We start from the raw sequence: 20,844 nt of genomic DNA on the forward strand, positions 1-20,844 counted from the left end.
AAGTGCTATTGCTATTATTGGCTGATGGGAGGAAAGGGAGAGGAAGGAATAGGAAAATCTATTCACATAATCAGGTCTGTTTATTTGATGTAATCAGGTCTGTTTATTTGATGCTGTGCTTCATCCATAAATAGCAAGTGATATGAGCAAATTGCTACATATTCATTCCTCTACAATACTTTGGGTTTTTTTTTCTTTCTTTTTTGTTCCTGTAGCTGGTTTTCTTTTTCTTTTCTGGTAATGTATACATTGTGCTCTCAGTGTCTCAGCATATGGAAGATTTGTATTGTATGTATGTACATGGTGAATGTAAATTTCAGTCTTTAAAGTCTCTTTCTCTTTCTTTAACCCAGACATTCCCTGGGATGTGGGGATTTTATATGCAAATTCTTTTGATGTCGTATTAAAGAAAAACACAAACAAATCTGTAAGTAGCACTGTTGGCAGCAACTTTGAGATGTTTTTTGTAGATTTCTTGAGGATGAGGGCACATACGAGAGAGTGTTTTATAGATTTTTATCAGAAAAAGTCAGATATTAGTGGATTTAGTATAAATCCTACTGCAAAGGCCAGGGGGCTATATATTGAAGTTCTTTTTTTATTGCTGACTGTAGTCCATACAAATAGAGAAATATTTTGGTTGTTCTTCTCCCAATCACTGTTTAAAATCTTTGCCCACATACAACTGAAGATTCTCAAGTTGTCTAAAATAAGATCCACAAAAAATGATGCCTTCTATCTAGTCGTCCTGGACCTCATCTTTGAAGGGAGAAACATTTGTCACTGGATTTTAAAGGGAGGGTTGGCATCTCTCAAATAATCCTAAGTTCTTTGGGCTGTAACCACATGTCTACTTAGCTTGCAGTGCTGTACAGGTAGTCCTTGACTTACATTTAGTGACCGTTCAAAATTACAACAGCATTGGAAAAAGTGTGTTATGACATTTTTCACAGTTACGACCTTTGCATCATTCCCCATGATCATGTGATCAAAATTCAGGTGCTTGGCAACTGGTTCATATTTATGACCATTGCTGTGTCCAAAGATCATGTGATTTCCTTTTGCGACCTTCTGACCAGCAAAGTCAATGGGGAAACCAGGTCCCCTTAAAAACCAGGCTACTAACTTATCAACTGTAATGGTTCACTTAACAACTGTGGCAAGATAGGTCGTAAAATGGGGCAAAACCAACTTATCAAATGCCTCACTTAACAACAGAAATGTTGGCCTCAGTTGTGGTTATAAGTTGAGGACTATCTGTATATGTAACTCTTCACAGGGAACTTATGAGAGAATGTGAATATGTAATTGCAGGGGCTTTAATACTAAAATCAGCATCTAAAGTTGTAGCTGGAAGTTGTATACTGCCACTTTTTGCAAATGTCCCTCCATCCCCCAACTCCTAAAATATGCTAGGTCTTATTGTCTGGTACTCCAGATGCACCAAGACATCTGAAGAACACCAGGTTGAGGATGACTGATAAGTTCAAAAGGTTGAACGAGTATAGAAATGAGCAGGAAGTGAGTAGAATATTGGAATAATATATAGGACCCACAGTACGAAGTCCCATCCCTCCCTAAGTATCAGGACATAAGTCATCTTCAGAGGTAGACCCAGTAAGAGTACATTATCAACAATCTAGTTTGGGTGACCAAGGGATGAGTAACTGAAGCCAGGCTTGCCATTTCTGAATTGGTTGTAGTAGAAATTGGCTTAGGAACACATTATCCTTAGCCATTCTTCTCACCAAAGATAGCATCAATTCCCCAGTTGCAAATGTGGTCTTTTAGAAAAATGCCATAATCAATGACATTAAGAATATGAAAGCTGATGGAATATCCAGGAAATCAAACATGGTCCCACTCCTTTCACCCATACCTCAATTTCCCGAATGTCATCACTCTGCCAAACAAATAATTCTCTCAACACTGTCAAACTATTTACTAAGTCTGCACTACTATTAATCTTCTCATTGTTCCTATCACCCATCTCCTCCCACTTATGACTGTATGACTGTAACTTTGTTGCTTGTATCCTTACGATTTATATTGATTGTTTCCTAATGTAATTTGATTGCTTATTTGTACCCTATGACTATAGTTAAGTGTTGTACCTTATGATTCTTGACGAATGTATTTTTTTCTTTTATGTACACTGAGAGCATATGCACCAAGACAAATTCCTTGTGTGTCCAATCACACTTGGCCAATAAAGAATTCTATTCTATTCTATTTACTAATTCAGCAGCATGATTAAGCCTGCTTTCATTGTATACTCAGGTTAAAAATCAAACTGGAATGGCAATGACAATGACATCACAAACAACAATAAAAATATGCCTGAATCTGAGATTCCACCACTTTCTCCAGACTTCCCTGATATTAAAATGGAACTTTTATTAGAAAGAAGATTATCTAAGGCCACAGGCCCAGATTTGAACCAATGTCTATGTTTAAGCCAGTTCGTTCAAGTGAGAGCTAATGATTATCTTCTGAACTAGTTAAGTAGATAACTCTAATATTTCTTCACATGTTAAATCTTTAAAAAACATAAATATTTTAAAAGCCTACATGAAAATTTCATTCATTCAGATAATTCAACTGCTGGATTACTAGCTTGGAATTAGCTATTAGGAAAAAGATCTCGCAAATTTTGAAAACATTTTTCCTGACTACAGGACATTTTTGAGCATAATGTACAGTGATGGTGTTAATCTTAATGCTGTGTGCAGCCTTAGACCTGAAGGCTGAACGTTTGCCAAAATTAATCTGTTCATTATCTATTTGCCAAACAAAAATATGAATGCCCTCGTATGCTACCATAAGAGAACATAAGACAATTGAGATTTAATATTCATCATTTAGAAATAGCTGCTCTTTGAAAAGAAAAGAATGGAACCGATTAGTTTTTAGACTGTGACACAAGTAAAAATAAAAGGTATTCAGTCCAATGAATGAAATTATTAATTAGGTTTAATGTACATGTGGATTTATTATGAAACACAATGGCTACTTTATTTTGTGGGCTGTAGAAATCCAGAAGGCTGGAAAACAAAAAAGCTAAGGAGAGTGGCCCTATGTGATCCATTAGAAAGATCAATATCTATGGTATGGTGCATCTCATATTCTCTAATTGAAGATCATCTTCTCCAACTCTTTACAAATGGGGAATCTACACAAGGCAGAGGATAAACGCATGAAGTTTTCCATCCCATTAATATTGAGCACTGGGAGAGCAGGCTGAGTATATGGACAGTACAAGTCATTTAATTACAGTCCTCTCCATTATGGTATGATATATTGCCTTCCTATTTAAATTAAAATCTTAATGTGCAGTTTTGTCCCCTGTTTTTGTAAACATTTTGGTTGATATGTTTCCTCTTGGAGAGGAAAGAAATGTTGACTAAAGTCAAGTATGTGACTGTGTTTTGTGCTTGTTTTCCATGAGAATGGCCATTTTGATTTTAGTGTGTTTTTTTTTAATTTCTATGAATTGGACAGTTTTGTGTAGTTTTAATGCTCCAGTGCTATTGAAATGACAGTATGTTTTATAAGGGGGTGATTGGTACTTTTGTGAAAGAACTGTTGCAAGTGCACTTATAATTCAATAATGCACTTTAAAAAAAAATAAGGGCAAACAAATTTTCAGTCTTGATTCTTAGGCATGCTTTAATAGATCCTCCCAGCTGCTCTCTGCTTTACTGTCAGTTAAATCACCGAAGAGTTGTTTAATAAATGCTTTAAAGAATATATTTCTAGCTGAAAACTGGGCGTCAATACTCAATGGAAATTAATTAAAATTATAGTTTTTAAATAATGTAAACAATGACATTAACCTCCCTCCCTCCCTCTTATGAATTTGAAGAACACAACTCTGCTGACTTCTGTTCTGCAGTTTTCTTTTGGTATATATAGAACTTAATATGAGCCTTGATGGCACAGTGGTCAGAATGGAGTACTGCAGGCTACTTCTGCTGACTGCCAGCTGACTGCAATTTGGCAGTTCAAATCTCACCAGGCTCAAGATTGACTCAGCCTTCCATCCTTCCGAGGTGGGTAAAATGAGGACCCAGATTGTTGGGGGCAATATGCTGACTCTGTAAACTGCTTAGAGAGGGCTGTAAAGCACTGTAAAGTGGTGTATAAGTCTAAATGCTATTGCTATTAATCTTAGAAAGAAGACAAATATTTTGAATTCCAGTTATAAGATATTGGGTAGACGAAATGCAAAAGACTGAACTAATTGTAGAGTAGGAATCCCGTACTAATATGCTAATGATCTGAGACTGATTAGATGTAAAAGACATTCAGGGTTTAAGAAGAGAGAACTATTAAGGCATAGGTATGTGTGGCATTTACATTTTCTGCTCTTTATGGTAATGCAAGGACAGGAGACAAACTAGTGCAAGAACCAAAGGATCATTTGGTACAGCAAAGGGAGAACAAGTCAATATTTTCTAAACATTCTGATATTTAAACCCCAACTGGGCGGTATTAGGAAAATACCATGTTTTTGGCATATAGTTTTTATATTTGTATTTGATACTTATTGTTTGTTGTGTGGACTGTACACCACCCCGAGTCCTTTGCGGGAGAGGGGGCGGTCTAGAAATTCGAAGAAAATAAAATAAATAAAATAAAAATTCTCTTTGCTGTTGAGTATTAGTGTTAGAATACGTACACTGTATGCAGAAGGCTATGAGATTAGGTCAATACGATTTTAGATAACAAACCAATGGAAGTTCCAACCTTGATGAATCAGAATAAATTTTATAGGGCTAAAAAGATTCTGAATCAAGTGGCTTTGTGGGTTCAAGACTGGTTTAGATGCAGCCCCAAGAGGGCAAAAAATAAAATGTATTTCAGTAGACTCTGTCCTCTTTGTGCACCAGCTTCTAAAATCAGCTGATCAGGAGAAAATGAAGTGTTTTATTACTTTCTAAATGAGCATAAAATGGCTGCTGCAGCTACAGTTTTGCAGTGCCAGCTACAAAATCTTGGGTTTTTTTTTTTTTTACTGGGATCAAGCACATGCTTTATACATCAATTCTCCAAATCATTGCACAATCTATTTAATAATTAGCCAAAAGGATTTTTTTTGTTATTCAAATTTTTATTGATTTTAAAAAGTTTTTCAAGGAAAAAGGGTTATAGGATTATAAAACATTTTGACAGCTACATCGTGCGGGGGGGAGAAGCCCCCCCAGGTCTTGCAACTTTTACAAACAATGATAGAAAAATATCAACATTTACCTAAGTATTAGCAGTTTTAAATTTAACACAAAATCATCAGTATGTTTCAATCATTTGTTTTATATCACTTCCATGAAGTACATTGTAGCAACAATTGCAATAGTATTCCAAGTCACTTTTGTGATCTGAGTCTTCTAGCTGTTGCATCCTCTCTCCCATCCACCGGCTGAGCCTCAGCCCCTCCCTCCTTTGTTTCTTGTGTAACATCCCCCATTTCACCTAAAAGAGCACTGTGTTTTTTAGCAAAAGCCTCTGCTTCCACTGGTGTGTGAATTCTAATTCTGCTGCCCTCCCAAAAAATCAGCATGCCTTCTGGAAATAGCCATCTAAACCAGACCCCATTATTATATAATTTTTTTGCTAAGAAGGAATATTTCCTTCTATTATCTCTTACTTTCTTTGGGATCTGTTTAAGAATGGTTATTTCTTTATCTTTGTATTTTAGTGGTCCTCCCCTTTGAGCTCCTAGAACCTCATCTCTTGTAGTTTTTCTAAGAAATTTGATATGAACTTCCCTTGGAACGTTGTGTGTTCTTGCATAGGCTGAATTAACCCTATAAATCAAATCAATGTCCCACCAGAGCTGTTGTTTATCTCTATTAATATACTCTGCTAGTATTGTGGTCATAATCTCCTTGAGATCTTCATTCTCAACTTCTGGCAAATTTTGGAACCTAAGAAAAAAAGACATCCTTTCAAATTCCATTTTTAACATCTGATTCCCAAATTCTGCATTCCCCCTCTGGATTGTCTTCATCTCGTCTCTAATCCCAACCGCCCCCTCCTCCAGCACACCAATCCTCTGTTCATTCCGTGTGGTTTGCTGGTTCGTCTCTCTGAGCTGTTCATTTAAGTCCTGGAGTTGTTTTTTAATTTCGTCCTGTCCCTTTAAAATGTTTTGAAGCATCTGCTGAGTAGACAGGTCTTTTGCACTCTCTTCAGAGGCTTTAGGTTGTAGAAAAGATCCCATTTGTGACTGGTCTGCAGGGCTGGACGTGGAAGATGTTGGGGCCGACGAGGCCTTACCAGGTGGCAATTTCTTTGGACCCATCATGAGGCTCAGAGATAATTGTTATTCTGTACAGAGAGATGGCGTCTGTGGGAGAGCACAGCCAGCAGGGATCACCAAACAAGCAGGTCCAAAGGAGAACAAGTCCTCTAGCAGAAAAATTAAAGCAGATAGGTGGGTCAAAATATTCCAAATCCAGGGGAATAACATGTTTGAAGAGGCTCCTGGAGGTCTCTGGGGTGGAAGTTAGTTGAAAGCCATAAAGTTTTCCAAGGGAGGAGTCTCATTCATAAAGACAAAGAAGAAAGAGGAAGTTGGCCATCTTGGCTCAGCCAATATAGGTGATCAGGAAACAACAAAGTCAAAGTTTCCATAAGTAGTTTAAAAAAGAATCAGTTCAACCATCCTTTCTCTCGCAATTGTAGCCCCCCCCCCAAAAAAAATCCCCCCCCATTATTTAAGGGAAGTGAAAGTGGTTTTCAAACTTTCTCTCTCCCCCACCAAAAGGATTTTATAATGAGATAGATGAAGGACAATTAAGAGCAAAAAGCTTTCCATGGAAAATTTTTGTGCAATGTTTTAAAAGGCAGATGGAACAATTGTTTCGGGGTGGGGTGATGTATATCCCTTATAGCAATCCTGCAGCCCAGAGCTGTACGCAGCCTACCAGCATCCAAAGCTTTGTCCCAGAAAGAGGGTAAGCATTATGATCTCCTTTTTGTCTAGTTTGACATTTGGGAGTTGAATAGGCAATAGATTCCTTGAGTCTTGCTCTGTGTTATCCTCAAGGCTTCGGAGGATTACTATGGTCATAATCCTCCAATTCAAAACCATTATTAGAAATGATGATGATGATGGTAGTGTGGGAAGCCCCCTCCCCAAAGAATGAAATATTTTGGGGGATATTAAAAAGGCAGGGTAGAATATTTCTCCTGTTGGAAGAAATGTCCTTCTGGGTACAGTTCCAAGTGGGGGAAAAGACACTGGGAACATGGAGGCTGCTTGGAAAGATGGTTTAATGGTGGGCAGGACCACTTGGTTTGAGGTCTTGGGGGAAAAGGTGATCAAGATGAAGAAGGAAAAAAAGGGCCGAGATGCTGAAAGTCCCTGGTTTTATGCCCTCTCTGGCAGCTTGATAAATAATAATAATAATAAATAAATATTTATTTCTTAGCCGCACCCTCTCCCGAAGGACTCGGGGCGGCGTACAACAAAACATAGGAAATAAATATATCAACATACATATAACAAAACATATACCAAGACATATATACGACATATACAAGGAGGAGGTGAACTGATAGATAAAAACAAGTAAAAACACAATGTTTAAAAACCCCTAAATAAATTGAATGCAATTAAAATACCCCAAATAAAAAACCCGTCAGGAGCGATATAGTTGGATCAAAGTTGAGCCAGGCCAGCAACTTGAAAAAGGTGGGTCTTGAGCTTTATACGAAAGGAGCGGAGGTCAGAGGTATTCCTAATATCCGGGGGGAGGTCATTCCACAGGGCTGGGCCCGCCACAGAGAAGGCTCTACTCCTAGGCGCCGCCCCTCGACACTGTCTGGTGGACGGCACCTGGAGGAGGCCCTCTCTGTGCGAGCGGATTGGTCGCAGGGATGTATGGGGCAGAATACGATCCCGCAAGTAACTAGGTCCTGAGCCATGGAGCGCTTTAAAGATTGTTATCAAAACCTTGAAACGCACCCGATAGACCACAGGAAGCCAGTGCAGCTCGCGCAGGAACGGTGTCACATGGGAGTACCTAGTACTCCCCATAATTACCCGCACGGCTGCGTTCTGGACCAACTGTAGCCTCCGGGTGCATTTCAAGGGAAGCCCCATGTAGAGAGCGTTACAGTAGTCCAAGCGAGACGTCACCAGCGCATGAGTGACTGTGCGTAAGGCGTCCTGGTCCAGTAGGGGGCGCAATTGGCGCACCAGGCGAACCTGGTGGAACGCCCCCCTTGCCACGGCTGTCACATGGTCATCCATGGACAGCCGGGCATCCAGGAGGACGCCCAAATTGCGCGCCTGCTCCACGGGGGCAAGTTGAATGCCCCCGATGGCCAATGATGGAATTAATTGGCTGAACCAGGGAGCCGGTACCCACAGCCACTCCGTCTTGGAGGGGTTGAGTTTGAGTCGGTTGTCATCCATCCAGATCCGTACGGCTTCCACACACCGGGACATCACTTCGATGGCCTCGTTGGGGTGGTTCGGGGTGGAAAAGTACAGCTGAGTATCATCAGCGTACAGATGGTATCCCACCCCGAAACCACGGATGATCTCACCCAGCGGCTTCATATATGTGTTGAACAGGAGTGGCGAGAGGACCGACCCCTGTGGCACCCCACAAGTAAGGGGGCGTAGGGTTGACCTCTCCTCCCCTGCCAACACACGCTGCGTCCGGCCAGAAAGGTAGGAGCCGAACCACCGCAAAACGGTGCCCCGGACCCCCAACCCCTCCAGCCGGCGCAGCAGGATACCATGGTCGATGGTATCAAAAGCCGCCGAGAGGTCTAATAGGACCAGGATAGAGGAACAACCTCTATCTCTGGCCCTCCAGAGATCATCCACCAACGCGACCAAGGCCGTCTCCGTGCTGTGACCGGGGCGGAAGCCGGACTGGCGCGGGTCTAGATAATCATTTTCCTCCAGATGCCGTGGAAACTGGTAGGCCACCACACTCTCTACAACCTTCGCCAAAAAGGGAAGGTTGGAGACAGGACGATAATTGGCCAGCTCCAAAGGATCCAGGGAAGGCTTCTTGAGCAAGGGTCTCACCACCGCCTCTTTCAAGGCGGCCGGGAGAGACCCCTCGCTCAGCGAAGCGTTCACTAGGTCCAGGAGCCAGTCTCGTGTAACCTCCCAGGATGCCAGTACAAGCCAGGAGGGGCACGGGTCCAATAAACATGTGGTGGGTCGCAGTCGTCCACGCATTCTGTCCAAATCCTCGATGGCAACCAAGTCAAACTCCTCCCAGGTCGATTCCTCAAGACTCGCCACGGACGTCTCCATTGGACCACTAACAGGGACCCAATCCTTCCGGATTTGAGCGATTTTATCCTGCAGATATTTCCCAAATTCCTCTGCTCTGCCCTGTAGAGGGGCCTCCCGCGGCCTCTGAAACAAGAGGGAGCGGGACACCCGAAACAGGGCGGCAGGGCGGTTCTCTGCGGATGCAATGAGAGTGGCACAATATTGGCATTTGGCCACTCTCAATGCCACAAGGTACGTCCTTAAATGGGCTCGTGCCTGTGTTCGATCAAGTTCGGAACGAGAGGATCTCCAACGACTCTCTAGACGTCTCTTGCGGCATTTCATCACCCCCAGCTCCTCGGTAAACCAAGGGGCCAGGGTGGATCGTTGCCGCCGGAGAGGCCGCAAAGGCGCCACCCGGTTCAAGGCCCCGGTAGTCGCATTATTCCACGCGACCACCAGGTCCTCTACCCGGGGGCGGGTCAAGGTTACAGGAGGTGGCCCAAGCTCCGTCTGGAACCTATCTGGTTCCATCAGGCGCCTGGGGCGGAACCATCTAGTGATCTTATATTCTGATTGGTTGTCAGACTCCTATGGAGCCATGCAGGGGCAACTCTGTAGACTGTGCTTTGAGTCCAAGTTTGGTTACCTTGCTGGCTGATGTAATTTTCCCAAGTGCCTTGTGGTGAGTTTCTGTAGAAGGCCTATCCTATCTTTGTTATATAGAATAGAATGGCCCAAGCCTTTCATGGCCCATTGACAAAGGTGGGGGCCATTAAAAGTGAGTCTATATCCTGCCTAAAATATGTTTCTCCATTTCTTATCCAGGGAAATACAATATTCTGCCTTTTCAATATTTCCAAGGATATTTCATTTTTCTAGGAGAGGGGTGGGTTTTAACATCCTACACCCCTAAAGGAGAAATGGGGAAAAAAATCTTAAGGGAGGTAGAAACCACCACCAGTCTCCCTGCTCCAAGCAGAAACTGAGGAGGCCAGCTTTTAAAAATGCAGATTTGGTAATCCATTCAAAAAGACTGGGTCAGACAGAAACTCCAAATAAGCAATTAGGCAAGCCAAAAGGATTAGCTCAGACAAGCATCTAGGATTTGCATTTCCCCTTTTGCCTATGACCCTATAGGAATCTGACAACAGTCAATAGAATATTAAAGCACCTGTTTTTGCACAGGAAGCTCAAATACAAAGCCCAAAGAAGGTATAAAAAACAACCCACTCTCAACTGCATTTTGTCAGCTGCACTAGAACCACAAACCCTGGTAGTTCTGTTCATCAATAAACAGAATCTTTCTTTCCAATCCGTCTCCAGCCTCCATTTTATTTCCATGGATTTTCCTTCCACCAGTAGTGAGATTATTCCATCAAAAGATGGAAAACTACCTGAAATACACACATTCTACCAGGTTTAGAACGGCCCATACAATACTTTTCTGGAGTAATTATTTTACTGAATTGTGGAATAATTTTACTGTATTTTTAGAAAAAGAATTATATACAACTAATTTACTAAGCAACAGAAAAAAAGCATAATTTCTGTTGCTTAGCAAAACTGTCTCCCAAAGCTGACCCTGAATTTTAGGGACTGCGGAGGTATACTTAACATTTCATCATGCAGAAATATTGACCTCACAAAGCACAATAAAAGAAACCACCCACTCACAACCTTCCCATCATCCTTCCAAGTATGATTTCTATTTAGTGCAGAAAAAGCAGCTTTCGTATGAACAGTCCATTAGAAATTATGAAATCTATGAGGTCTGGCTTCCTTTCTTTCTAAGACATTGTTACCTTGTTGACTGAAAGATGACATTGCTTGGAGAGAAATTGATGGCTGGATAACTTCTATCTCTGAGATTTTGGTATTCATATTTCCACATTGGTCAGTAAACTGAACATTGGGTTTGCTGGCGATGGCATCTTAAAAGAAAAGACACCAAGTCTGGGCTCTAATTACCAATCTAGTTTTTAATTATGCCTAGTGACAGCAGTTATGGCTAAATAATTACACAACCCCCTTTTTAAGGGTGGGCCTGGAATTTCTGCATTTCATGCAAAGATTTTGTATGAATAATAAACAATAACAAGGTGTTCTGTTTGCTCTTTGACAGTTCTGAAAGCTTTATTCCAAAAGGTACAAACTCTTGCAATACTAATTTCCTTTTTTAATCAGATATCAGGATTACATTGGAAAACTGCAGTACATTTTTCTTCAAATCAATAGTATTTCCCAGTGTGGGAAATTGCAGGAAAGAATCTTAAATGACCTTTCAGTTAAGGAGTGACTGGTTTATTCACATTTGGCTATTTTCAAATCTATGTCATAATAGATTAACTTCATAATGCAAGCACTTGTTGAGATAAAATATAAATGTTTAAGATAACTTTATTTGTTCTCAAGTCTCTCTCTCTCTCTCTCTCTCTCTCTCTCTCTCTCTCGGAGCCTGGGGAGGGCGAAAAGAGCCTCCCCCACCCCTCCGGAGGCCCTCCGGAGGCTTAAGGGACCGTCCGGAGCAGTGGTGGGTTCCTGCTGGATCGCACCGGATCGCGCGCGCTCCCTTTCAGCGCTCCACCTGGCTTGCGCGCTCCCTTTCAGCGCTCCACCTGGTTTGCGCGCTCCCTTTCAGCGCTCCACCTGGCCTCACGCTCCCTTCCGGCGCTGAAACCGGAAGTACAGTCTTGCCCCGCCCCTGGCGAAGCAATGACGCCTGTCTGCGCTCCACCAGCTCGGCTGGGAACGGAGATGTTTCCTCAGCGGAGCGGAGCGCCTGAAAAGACTTTTCAGGCGCTCCGCTCCGCTGAGGAAACATCTCCGTTCCCAGCCGAGCTGGTGGAGCGCAGACAGGCGTCATTGCTTCGCCAGGGCCGGGCAAAACTGTACTTCCGGTTTCAGCGCCGGAAGGGAGCGCGAGGCCAGGTGGAGCGCTGAAAGGGAGCGCGCAAGCCAGGTGGAGCGCTGAAAGGGAGCGCGCAAGCCAGGTGGAGCGCTGAAAGGAAGCGCGCGAGCCAGGTGGAGCGCTGAAAGGGAGCGCGTGCGATCCGGTGCGATCCGGGAGGAACCCACCACTGGTCCGGAGGCTTCCCTGAAGCCTTCGGAATGCTCAAAACGACCCTCCGAGCAACCCGGAAGTGACTTCCGGTTTGCTCGGAGGGTCGTTTTGAGCGCTCCGAAGGCTTCAGGGACAGTCCGGAGGCTTCCCTGATGCCTTTGGAGTGTTTAAAATGACCCTCCGAGCAAACCGGAAGTCATTTCGGTTTTGGGAAGACCCTCCGAGCAACCGGAAGCCTCGCGTGCCCTGACAAATGGCTCCGCGTGCCACCTGTGGCACGCTTGCCATAGGTTCGCCATCACTGCTCTAAGTTTATTGAAATTAGCTCTCTTAAAATCCAAGAATCTAGTTTGACTTTGTTCTACTACTAGTGTTTGCATAATGTTGAATTCCAATATTGCATGGTCACTTGTCCCCAGGGTTCCTGTGGCTTCAACACCTTCTATCATTTCCTCTCTTTAGTGAGAATTAAGTCTGATATGGCCAATCCCCTTGTTCCCTTCTCTACGTTTTGGGAAACAAAGTTGTCTGCTAGGTTCGTTAGGAACCTGTTGGATCTTCCACTTGGTGCAGAGTTTGTTTCCCAGTTGATGTCGGGGTAGTTAAAATCCCCCATTACTATTTTGGTGTGCTTTCTACATACCTTAGTTAGCTGACTAGCAAAAAGTTCACCTACTTCCTCTGCTTGGTTGGGTTGGCTGTAGTATAGACCTATGACAATGTCATTTCCTCCCAACCTTTAATATTGACCCAAATGCATTCAAGATAGTTCTCATCAATGTTGTGCTCTATTTCTGTAGAGATGTAGTTATTTCTTATATATAGTGCAACTCCACCTCCTCTTTTATTTGGTCTATTTCTTTTAAATAATTTAAATCCTTCTAGCTGTATGTTCCATTTGTGGGTTTCATCCCACCAAGTATGTACCATGTGAATTGTTCAATTGGCATTGCAATTTAAGACCCTTACCTTATAGCAGGGTGTCAAACTGGATTTCTTTGAGAGCTGGATCAACATTGTAGTTCTACTCCACAGGCCAGTGGGGTGGGGGTCAGCAGGGGGAGATGGGACAGATGACTCCTGCAGCACGTTGCTGGCCAAAATGAACCATGGGGGCCCCTGTGTCTTGTTTTCGGCCTCCATGGCATCCTGCAGCACTCTGCCGGCCAAAAACTGGCTGCGCGGAGGCCCTTTAAGACCCCTGCATGGCCCGTTTTTGGTGGGCATTGTGCTGCAGGAGGCCGTAGAGCAGTGGTGGGTTTCAAAAATTTTTTGAACCTCTTCTGTAAGTGTGGCCTGCTTTGTGGGAGTGGCTTGCCGGCCATGTGACTGGGTTGGAGTAGCTTGCCAGCCATGTGACTGAGTGGGAGTGGCTTGGCAGTCATGTGACTGGGTGAGCATGGCCAACTTGTAAAATGTGGTGAAACTCACTTAACAACGCTCTTGTTTGCAATCAAAATGTTGGCTCAGAAACTCTGGCATTTGAAGCACGCAGGTCTTAAAGCTGTCAAGTTACAAGACCCTTGCACCCCTAACCCTTTAGAAAAAAAAACCCAGGGGTGTTCAAACTTGACAGCTTTAAGACTTGTGGACTTCAACTCCCAGAATTCCTCCTCCAGTCATGTTGGCTCATGAACTCTGGCATTGAAGTGTGCAAGTCTTAAAGCTGTCAAGTTACAAGGCCCTTGCACCCCTAACCCTTTAGAAAAAAAACCCCAAGCGTGGTTCAAACCTGACAGCTTTAAGACTTGTGGACTTCAACTCCCAGAATTCCTCCTCAGTCATGTTGAGTCAGGAACTCTGGCATTGAAGTGTGCAAGTCTTAAAGCTGTCAAGTTACAAGGCCCTTGCACCCCTAACCCTTTAGAAAAAAAACCCCAAGCGTGGTTCAAACCTGACAGCTTTAAGACTTGTGGACTTCAACTCCCAGAATTCCTCCTCAGTCATGTTGAGTCAGGAACTCTGGCATTGAAGTGTGCAAGTCTTAAAGCTGTCAAGTTACAAGGCCCTTGCACCCCTAACCGTTTAGAAAAAAAACCCCAGGGATGTTCAAACTTAACAGCTTTAAGACTTTAAGGTTTAGATAGGACTCTTAGAGGCGGGCAGGGTGATTGGTGAGACAGGCAATCAGTGAGTGGCGGGCGGGACAAGCGTGGTGTGGACGGGTAGGGGGAGGGAGCTGGAACCGGTTCTAAATAGATTTGTGGAACCTCTTCTATAGAAGAGGTTAGAACTGGCAGGAACCCACCCCTGCCGTAGAGGCTGAAAAGGGGCCGCATGGGGGCTGCACGCACCCCCCATTGCCTGTTTTGCTGAAAGAGGCACTGCGGAGAGGTCCTTTGATATTTCAGGGCTGGCCCCAAGGGCCAGATTTAAGCACCCTGTGGGCCTGATCCAGACGGTGGGCCTTGAGTGAGACACTCCTGCCTGATATCTTTCTGCCTTTTAGGTTTTAAGGAAAGACCTCTAGACCAAAATTTAATCAAAATTCTGAAAATAGCATTCATTACTGCTGTGGTTCAGTCATTTCTTTCCTCAATCCACATTCAGTCATAAACTTTTCATTGTTGGCTCCATCTCTCCTAATTTTCCTAAATACCTTCCTTAAGTACTCCATCCCTCATTTCATTTAACTTAAGTTTAGGTTTGTATGATACACCAGTTCTTAATTCTGTGTAAAAAGTCACCATAAGCACTTGCTTAAATGCAGCCATTTTTGCTTCTCTGACATTTATTCATTCTTCAGAATATATTCCTTCCTTCCTTCCTTCCTTCCTTCCTTCCTTCCTTCCTTCCTTCCTTCCTTCCTTCCTTCCTTTTCCTTCCTTCCTTCCCTACGTTTAATTCAGGAACTTAAAATCATGACATATGACACACTACCTTCCTAATGGCATTTTGCATCTTAAGATTTCTCCAGCCATTTTACCATCTTTAATAAACATTCTACCAAGGTATAAAAATGTATCAACTTTCAATATTAAAGATAACTTACAAAAATTTGCCCTATTTTCCTTGTGTTTGATGTATATTATGAATATGCAGGTCCACACTTCTCATTACATCATACAAACTAATCCTCACTGCCAATCATTCAGATTCTCAGCCAACACACCTCTGTCAACACCACAAGCATTTATTGTGCACTCACCCCATAAATGAAGGGGACATTATGTGATCTTATCCTACTCAATCTTCAAATCATTTTCTACATATTCTATGCATTTGTACACATGATTTATTTCCAGCATATTTCCAGAATATTATTCTAACATTTGTTTCATTGCTGAACATGCTTAGCATTTTATAAATACAAGGTTGCTTTCTGCTGGGCTATTCGGGAACCAATTTCTGAATTCCTTTATTCACACTTAATCATTATATCATTTTCTCAATCAACAAATATGTAATTCCTTCCTTCCTTCCTTCCTTCCTTCCTTCCTTCCTTCCTTCCTTCCTTCCTTCCTTCCTTCCTTTCATTTATACATTTCTCAATGACCTGCCAAATATGTTCTACATATTCCATTGCATCACACTGCACTTCCCAAATGTTGTTCATTGTCCTTACGCTTACCTTAGGGATCATAATTCTACTACAGACTTTTTAAGACGCATCTGACAAACTATGCCCCCTTTAGTTTTATATTCTCTCTTGCTACCTTTTTCTTTGTATAGTGGAACAATAATGGCATTCTTTTAGTCATGAAGCACAGATGCAGTCTTCATGATCATCTGAAACCAATTGGTGCAACAACAAATCCATAAGCAAATACAACGTTAAAATGAAAAATACAACTCAATGTGAGCAATTCAAATCACAACAAATATGTCTACCTTGGTAGGGATAATGATAGCTTCAGGTCCTCCAGTTCTTGGGGTAAATTGACCAGGACAAGGCTGCTGCCTTTATGGTATTAAAAATATAGATTTCATTGGTGGGAATGGTCTAGAAGACTGAAAATAAAACTGTTGTCCTGAAAATAAATTCATGCAAATGTGTAATATGGTAATGGTTGAAATAGTATGTGTGCTACGAGTCAACACAGGTCAAGAAAAAAGATTATATTGCTGGATTTTGGCAGCCAAAATAATCAAGGAGCTGGAGCAATACCTCCAGGCTATCCATTTGATCAATGTAAGTCCTCCAGATGGCAGGTAGTAATTTAGCAGGTAAGACACTGAGAAGGTGGGTGAAAGTTAGAAGGCAGGCTAGTGCTCCAATTAGAGCTGTAGTTCAGCAAAGGGCTGGAGTGAAGTCCCAGAGGAGATGCTGGGACAAGAACCATGACTTGCTCCTTAAAAAGAGACAGTTCCTCATGTTAGACACAGTTCAGTGGTGGGATTCAGCCAGTTCGCACCACTTTGGGAGAACCGGTTGTTAACTTTCTGAGCAGTTTGGTGAACTGGTTCTTGGAAGAAATCATTAGGGCAGAGAACCGGTTGTTAAATTATTTGAATTGCAACACTGACACAGTTCCACAAGGGCTGCTTTGACTTCTGTTTGTCATCAAAGAAGGTTCAACCAGAAGCCCATCAATTTGAAGATTATGGGATTGTGTTTGGGTGGCAGGACAGCTGGCATTTGAATTCTCTGCTTTTCCAACAACAGAGGCCATGTGGCTGTTCTGCAGTGAGAAGCTGGGGCAGTGGAAACAAGACAGTTGGTGCTGCCAGGGGTAGCCCCATGCTAGCCCTGTGACTGTTGAGGCAGTTAACATATACCGCCCAGGCTCTGTCTTATGTGTATTTTTTTATGTGAGGGAAAGTTTGGTCCATAAGAAGGATTTTAACTTCCTCTGCCGTTATCTCTGGGAGTGTTTATTGGAATCTTGGCTGGGCTGCTCATTGGTCTATGAAAGTTTCTGGGCTTGGCTGTGTATCAGTGGGGAAAATTTGTGAATGTAGGTTTTTAGGATAGCAATTGCTGGTCTCTGGTATGAGGGTTAGTTAGGGGATTGCTGACGGTATGGGTTTGAATTGGATTTGGTTTAAAAATAATCTGAAATCGGGGAGCCATCTTGCTGATGAGTGCTTTTAAAAAGTGGAGGAGGTGACGTTGGAGAAGGAATCAGGAGCAGAGGTGGGTTCCTACTGGTTCAGCTCGGTTTGGCCGAACCGGTAGTGGTTTGCCAGCCTGGGTCGCCAGAACCGGCAGCGACCCAGGCCTGCTACACCTCCAAACCGGTTCCCTGGTCGGCGTGGCATGCTTTTTATTCAATGCAATGCAATGCAATGCAATGCAATGCAATGCAATGCAAGGCAAGGCAAGGCAAGGCAAGGCAAGGCAAGGCAAGGCAAGGCAAGGCAAGGCAAGGCAAGGCAAGGCAATGCAATGCAATAGCAGAGTTGGAAGGGACCTAAGAGGTCTTCTAGTCCAACCCTCTGCCTAGGAAGGAAACCCTATACCGTTTCAGACAAATTGCTATCCAACATCTTCTTAAAGACTTCCAGTGTTGGGGCATTCATTTTTAATGCACTGAACCGGCAGTAATGCCAGCAGCAATTCACCCCTGATCCGGAGGCTGCTAGTGAAACATTAAGTTCAGAAGAAATATAATTAAATCTAAGAGTGTTATGAAGAGGCCCAGATCAGATCCCGTTACCCCATCCCCAACTCCCTCGAGGAGGAGGAGAGGAGAGGAAAGAAAAGGAAAGGAGATGAAAGGAAAGGAAAAGAAAGGAAAGGAGGAAACTGAGAGCTTTACAATAATAATAATAATAATAATAATAATAATAATAATAATAATAATAATAATAAAAAATTTATTTCTTAGCCGCACCCTCTCCCAAAGGACTCGGGGCGGCGTACAATAAAACACATAAAAAACAATATGGACAATAGACACACAGAATAAACGAACACGCGTACATGGAGGAGGTATAAAGATAAGAAAAGACAGTTAAAACATAGTTTAAAATCGCCTAATAAAAGTCTAAAAGTCACAAAAATTAAAAAACCCGTCAGGAGCAGTGTGAACGAACTATGGTTGAGCCAGGCCAGCTACTTGAAATAGGTGCGTCTTGAGCTTTATCCGGAAGGCGCGGAGGTCAGAGGTAGTCCTAATATCCGGGGGAAGGTCATTCCACAGGGCTGGGCCCGCAACAGAGAAGGCTCTACTCCTAGACGCCGCCCCCCGACATTGTCTGGTGGATGGCACCTGGAGGAGTCCCTCTCTGTGCGAGAGAATTGGTCGCAGGGATGTATGGGGCAGGATACGATCCCGCAAGTAGCTAGGTCCTGAGCCATGGAGCGCTTTAAAGATCGTTATCAAGACCTTGAAACGCACCCGGTAGACCACAGGGAGCCAGTGCAGCTCGCGCAGGAAAGGTGTCACATGGGAGTACCTTGTACTCCCCATAATTACCCGCGCGGCCGCGTTCTGGACCAACTGTAGTCTACGAGTGCATTTCAAGGGAAGCCCCATGTAGAGAGCGTTACAGTAGTCCAGGCGAGACGTCACCAGCGCATGAGTGACTGTGCGCAAGGCATCCCGGTCCAATAGGGGGCGCAATTGGCGCACCAGGCGAACCTGGTGGAACGCTCCCCTTGCCACGGCTGTCACATGGTCATCCATGGACAGCCGAGCATCAAGGAGGACGCCCAAATTGCGCGCCCGCTCCACCGGGGCAAGTTGAACGCCCCCGATGGCCAGAGATGGAATTAACTGGTTGAACCGGGGGGCCGGAACCCACAGCCACTCCGTCTTGGAGGGGTTGAGCTTGAGTCGGTTGTCATCCATCCAGACCCGTACGGCTTCCACACACCGGGACATCATTTCGACGGCCTCGTTGGGGTGGTTCGGGGTTATAGTAACAAGACTGTTACTATAACCTAACTCAATAAAGAATGTTCTTGTCTTCCTGTGGAGTCTGTTTCATGATCTGATCTACCTTAAAGGAATGACAATGGATTGGCAAAATCATCAGGGTGTGATTGTGATGGGGATTGCTGTCCAAAAGATAGGCTGGCAATACACGACTGTTTTGGGGGACTGATTAATTCCTGAGATGGTGTCTGACTCCTGGGAGAAGAGACCTGATGGTGCAAAGAGGGCCGGCAGTAACTTTATAGTGATGATGGGTTGGAAAAAATTTGGAAGTAGGCCACTTATGAGAGAGTCACAGTTAAGGTGGAAATCAATTCCACCTTCTAGTCTCCAGAAGAATTCAACCCCATTACCAATTCTCCAGAACCTTAGTAGCTTTATCTAGTTGCTGGTATTAAATGCCAGTTCAATCTGCAATGAAGCTCCCTCATCCACCGTGTTATTCTGGATGAGAACCAAACCCCACTCTGATTACAGTGACAGACATCATTTTGGCTTTCTGACTCTCCCCTTTGACACCTTAGCTAGAAGGCAACAAACAAAACTTGGGTGTGGGTTGCCCATTCCTGCATGAAATTGTCTGATTCAAAGAGCTGACATTCCTCTGAATGATTTCACGGGGAAAACCCCAGTTTGCTAATCCATATCTCCATATTTGAAGAAGCAACAACGTCAAGTATCAACATTTGCTCAATGTTTTCTTTGAGAAGTGCCCAGAATCAACCTGAACCTCTTTGTGAATGCTACAAAATGCACACAGATTTCACATTTTTGGTTTTGTAATGGGAAAAGCCCTCACTCGTTTTACACCAAAGCAAATTGGAGTGGGTTTTTTTTAAAAAGAAAATGATCAAATAATGTGTATTTTTACCTTGGGTGATAATTTATTGATGCAAATAAAGCTCCTTAATTAAATTTACCATAGTGGGGCCCCCTATGAAATGATTAAGTCATGTGACATTCTCAATTCCCTTCTCCTCTTTCATAGTCAAGCAATGCAGGTCTATGATTAGGTAAATATGGTGCTTATTCAGGACTGCAGAGGGAATGAATTATTTCAGTTCTTTTCCACTTAACGGTCTCAGGTGGATTTCCCTTCAAGAATTTCTGTTAATTGGTAATTTCTCATTAAATACATCTAGTATTGATAACCTATCATTTTCATTCTGGAAACATACCCTTTAATCAGTAATACCTGGATCAGAACCACCACACACCCCCAATAAGGTAGGGAAGTAGAGAATTTATCACAGCTGTAAAAAGTCTGTACCCTGGCGTGACTAAAAAAAAAGTTGATTTATGCATTATTATTTATTACAATTTTCAACTAGCCTGTTCCCTTAGGCTCAGAGCTGATAACATATACAGTCTAATTGAGTTTATTCAAGGGGATTTTTTTTTTTAAAAAAAAAACCTCCATCAAGGTTTACTTCTGAAATGCAGACCTAGGTGTTTTTCACTCAGGAGGAAATCCCATTTATCAATGACACATGAAAAGAAAACAAATTATAGCTTTGGTTGTCTTTGCTTTTGCTATTGTTGCCATTTTTTTCAAGCTGGAACATCCATGTGTTTTTCTACATTTCCTCCAGGACTGATCCAGATCTGGCGGGTAGCTAATAAATGTGAAAAAATCTCTTTCGTTTGACTTGAGAATAATGGGTTTGACTGAGGTCTCACCTCCTTAGGCCTCACCATGTCTTAGATGG

General features: G+C 43.0%; 1 long non-coding RNA gene across 1 annotated transcript in view; it reads right to left on the bottom strand.

Annotated features, from left to right (window-relative positions):
- Positions 1-20,844, bottom strand: part of LOC309391197 — a 330,437-nt gene that overhangs the window by 33,255 nt on the left and 276,338 nt on the right. The window lies entirely within an intron of this gene.

The sequence above is a fragment of the Natrix helvetica genome (genome assembly GCF_964273705.1).
Source record: "Natrix helvetica genome assembly, chromosome: 4".
Classification (NCBI taxonomy): Eukaryota; Metazoa; Chordata; class Lepidosauria; order Squamata; family Natricidae; genus Natrix; species Natrix helvetica.